Source organism: Arachis ipaensis, chromosome B09, assembly GCF_000816755.2.
Source record: "Arachis ipaensis cultivar K30076 chromosome B09, Araip1.1, whole genome shotgun sequence".
NCBI classification, from domain to species: domain Eukaryota; kingdom Viridiplantae; phylum Streptophyta; class Magnoliopsida; order Fabales; family Fabaceae; genus Arachis; species Arachis ipaensis.
In genome coordinates this window covers 122802773-122808129 of record NC_029793.2, presented here as the reverse complement: position 1 = coordinate 122808129, position 5357 = coordinate 122802773, and the positions used below count along the sequence as shown (strand labels likewise).

General features: G+C 28.7%; 1 non-coding gene across 1 annotated transcript; it reads left to right on the top strand.

The window, feature by feature from the left end:
• On the top strand, positions 231 to 314 carry TRNAL-CAA. The gene has a single exon. It is a non-coding gene; the product is annotated as a tRNA-Leu (tRNA).

Below are 5357 nucleotides of genomic sequence, written 5' to 3'. Positions count from 1 at the left end.
TGGGGAATGAAAATTATAAAATTAAAAAAAATATTTAACATTTGAAAAAAAGTAGGGAGTGAAGAAAAATGATTTAATATGAGAGATGATATATTACTAGAATACATAAATGCATACATTAACATATATTACATTGTGTAACATACATGACTACATGTTATGTTAAATAAAATTGAAAAATAAGCTTATGAAAGATTCTTTTATAAACTTTTAGAAATTATTATCAATAAGTCAGGATGGCCGAGTGGTCTAAGGCGCCAGACTCAAGTTCTGGTCCTCTAACGAGGGCGTGGGTTCAAATCCCACTTCTGACAACTTCAAATTTGTTATTTTTATTTTCTATCACTATTATCATGTTCTATATTCAATGTTTATATTTCATATAAAAAAATGACAAAATGTAGTGAGTACTGAATAAATTAAAAATATAAATAAAACCTAACATAATTTATCGTCATAATAAATAATATATAAGGCATAATATGAAGCAAGAAACATAATATTTAAATATCATCAAATTGAATTACTTATATGATAAAGTGAAACAAAAAAGCATACTGAAAAAAGATTTTCAAATCTTCAAGAATACTAGAGAAATTTGAGCCATAACTTCATTTATTTGTGGTTTTATATTTACATAACCTCAGATCTACAGATAAAAATGACATAATTTAGAAACATTGCTCTTGTCCTTGTTGAACTAGTGTTCAATAATCAATACATAGTTTATCTTAATATATAAATTAACAAAATTAAACTACTATTATATTTCAAATAGAAACTCTTTACGTTTATCTCGAAGACAATCAATCAATGCTATAATTTTCTTAAGATGATAAAAAAGATGAGTATATATCACTAAATAAGTTTCTCTCAAATTCTCAATCTTCAAGTCTTTCAACAACTTTTAAATTTCAACAATAGAAATTAATTGTTGAATTTTTAATACATACATAATTTTACTTTAATAAACCAACAAAACTAAAATACTATTTCAAATAGGAATTCTAAATTTGTCTTCAGGACAATCAGTTAATAATGCTATATATAATCCTCTCAAGATGATAAAAGAAGATACGAATATTTACAACTAAATAAGTTGCTCTCAATTTTCAAGTATTTCAACAACTTCTAAATTTCAGCAATGGAGATTGATCGTTGAATTCTCTCATATAACAATGCTCTTCCTTAAAACTTTAATAATATCTTGAAGTGACTCTTTTATCTTATGTGCAGTGTTTCACTTTCATCTTTAATCTTTTTAGCCTTTTTTACTTTGAACTCTTTAAGTTTATTGATCTTCTAAAAATGAGAAATCACTATTATTAATTGTTCTAAAAGTGTACTCTAAACTCTCCTAAAATTGATATCATTGATTTCAATAGTTTTTTATTCGACTCTAAGTGGTTTTTTTCTTCTGGTGTTGTAATTCCCAGTCGTCCCCAGTTATTTCTCTAATATATAGAGCCCTATCTTCTCCAGATAAGAGCATCAATTTGTCATAATTTGCAACAGATTTTCTCATCCACTTTTCAGCTTAAGGCTTATTCTAATAAAAAATAAAAATGGTCAAACATATAAGTATATATTTTATGAGTTTAGTTTTGATGCATTGACAGTATAAAAGATATATTTTACAAAGTCGTGCAATTACATATGTTCTTTTGAATGACTATTTACATGATTAATGTCAAAACACTACAAGAATTAGCTTAATTTTATCTTTATATTTTATAGTTTATTTGCTTCATTATCTAATATTTAATATACATTTTATTTTTATATTTAAAAGTTTATTTGTATTAATTATCTGCTATTTTCAAAAAGAAAAAACTAAAACAAAATTGGCTATTAAAATCGACGGCAATGTTGTCGATTTTTAAATTTAATATAGACAAAAATCAACGTTAATGTTGTCGATTTAATTTAAAATAGACAAAAAAATAGAAAATAGACGATGGTGTTATCGGTAATTTAATAATTAAATCGACAGCTAATTTGTCAATTTTAATAAATTAAATATCGACACAAGTGTCGTCGATTTTAAATAATATTATCGACATCCTGGTTGTCGCTTTTTTTAAGTATGTGAAAATCTTAATCCTATATTATCGACACGATGGTTGTCGATTTTATTGAAAGCTTATCGACAATCTGAGTAGCCGTGGATTTTATTATATTTTTGAAAAATCGACACGTTTTAAAGCGACGGCTAATGCCGTCGATTTTACAGTCGATTTTTAATATTATCGATGATTTTCGTCGATTTAGCCGTCGATTATAATGATGTTTCTTGTAGTGAAGTAATTATTTTTGCTAATATAGCGTTATATAATTAGATACACATGTAAAATATATCAAAATTAAATTTATATTTTATTCATATATTGAGGATTTGTCAACCACTGACTGCTTCTTATATATTATTGTAGCTAGCTTGGAACAACTATATATACATACCGTTAAAATATGAATTTAATTTTTATATACTAAGATTGTAAAAGAATTTTATGTAATTATTTAATTTATATAATATATTAAAATTGAGATAATACCTAATGGTCCATGAAATTCTCAATGAGAGTCAAAATAGTTCATTACTTTTATAAATGAATCCTGCTCATTCTGGTTCTTCTCTCCATTCATTCATTTCATTTCATTTCATACCCAATTCCTATTTTTAAAACCATTCCAAACACTGTCTCCGCAGGAGCAAAAGTTATAATCATAATTATTAAGACCAGATCGGTTTGTTTGATAAAAAAATTAATGAACTGACCTTAAATTATTTCAGTTCAGTATTTTGACTGTTTAAAAAAAAAAATTGGTCAAAATCGATATGAATCATTCAAAATCACAAGTCAACAGACAACAATTAACAAAAGAATTTTTTTTTTTTAGGTTTGAACTTGAGTCTTTTTACATGTGCAAGCAACTTAGTTGTCACTAGACCAAATTATTTCTCTTTATATTTATCTTATTTTTTTAATATATAACATGACAAATTAAATTATATTTTTATAATTTAAACCGATCAACTAATAACTTATGGATTAAATCAATAAATTAATAATTTAACCGATTTGATTATCGATTTGGTTTCGACAACTGTAGTTGAAAAGATCGGTGATATTACTTCAATTCATGTCCTTATAATTTATCAAGACAAATGCCGATTCAGGCATATATGATATTGAAGCTTTCAAGGCCCAGGTACTGCTTAATTGCTTTGCTTTTGTTTGATGCCCACCACATGTTTGTTTTATGCTCTTAATTTTTATAATTTTTGTTACTGTTTCATCACTATTCACTAAGTTGTAGAAACCAGCTGATTTAGAAGGACAATGTCCTTTTGTCAGCTTTGTCCTTGTGGTTTAGCATGTAGATTTTTAAGTACAAGTGAAAATTAATGGATTGAGTAAACATGTTCAGAACGAAGCTTTTGTAGAAAAATAAGATGAGGTATGTTGTTTATTCTTCCACTTACATGCTTCTTTATGACTATCTATGATTTTATGTTTTATTTCTCCCTTTTCCTATGAAATACTCTGAAAAGTGAACTCTTACCTGTTCTAATTGAATAAACTATAGCTAATTAGTTTGAAGTGGTGTTTTTTTTAACAGTTTGTGTTACTTAATTAGTAGGTTATGAAGCAGACCACACAAGTAAATTACTTCTGTGGGGCATTTAATGTTAAACTCAGAAAATAAACTAGGTCAACTTTAATATCCAATTCCAATGCACATGCAAATCTTCATTATCATGCGAACTCTAGAGCATAGGCTACAAATACAGAATGTCTATGCGAGTATTTCTTCCTTAAATTCATAATCTGGCAAAGATTTAAAATTTTTTTGTCATTTTATGTTTCTCCTTGAAGCCTGTCTCTGATGACAAGAATCATCCTTTTAATTGCCAATTTTATTCTTCCCATATTTGATTCATGTTACCTTTCTTCTCCCTATTGTTCGCTCTTCTGAAAATAATGCAGGGCCCCTCTAAGTCAAAAACGAAAGACTTGGAAAATATAAATAGTGAAAATGACGGTTCGAATAAATGTGGCCGTTCTAATGACAATGGGTTGAAGTAGCTGATCGAGGAAAAATGTCCGTAAAAATTTTTACAAAAATATCGCGTTGTAAGTATAGTTCTAAACCGATAATTAAACTTTAATTAATATTTAAATTGTTTGTCACTTAAGCAAACCTAATAAAATTAACTGAAGTATTAAACTCTCAGGTCGTCTCTCAAGGAATTGTAGGGCAGTGTAGTTATTATTGGTTATGGGAAAGTATATTTTTGAGTTTTGAAATAAGGAACAAGAAAGTAAAATGGCAAGAAAATAAACTAACAACTAAGAAAAATCCTAGCAAGGGTTGAGAATCGGAATTCCTATCCTCATTATCATTGTCAATTGTGATGGTAATTGCAAATTGCTCTCACTTAGTTAACCTCTAACAATTGAAGGAAAGTCAAGTGAGCAAATCAACTTGAATTCACAAATCCTAATCAAAGACTAGAGTTAGTGAAGCTCAAGCCAACTAGCAACTTTCAATCACTAACCAACAAGAGACTTTGACAATTCAAGAGTCTCCAAATTACTCAATTCAAGCTAAGAATATAAAAATCTAATTTAAAATTCTACCAAACATTTTATCAAACACTTGGTAGGCATAAAATAAAAGCATGATAAAATTAACAAGGAATATTAAATCTAAATAACCAATTGCAAGCATCAATGACTAACAATTAAAGAGAGTAACAATAAATATGGAAAACATAAATTGCATTAATAGAAATCAAATGTAACAAGAGCTCATAAACATAAAAATGGCAAAAAATGGAAATTAACAAGAGAAGAAGATGAACTAAAGTGTTTAAACAAATAAAAGTAAGACAAAAACTAAATTAAAGGAAGATTGAACCTGAACCTAAAGAGAAATTAAAAGAAGAAACCCTAAACATAGAGAGGAGAGAGCCTCTCTCTCTAAAATTCTACATCTAAACCTGAAATTGTGTGAACGAAAGTGTGAATGATTGAATCCTCTTTCAGCTCCACTCTGCAGCCTCTAATCAGTATTTTCGGGCCGGAAACTGGGTCCAAAGCAGCCCAAAAATTGCCCCAGCGTTTTCTGTAAATTACAGCACGTGACGCTCGTCACGCGTACGCGTTGCTTTGAAGATGCATTGGTCACGCATACGCGTCATGTCACGCGTACGCGTCGCTTGGAGTATGACGCGATCACGCGCACATATCGTCCATGCGTGCGTGTCGGCATCAGCTTCTCAAATCTTCATTTTCTTGTGTTCCTTCCACTTTTGCATGCTTCCTTTCCATCCTCTAAGCCATTCCTGC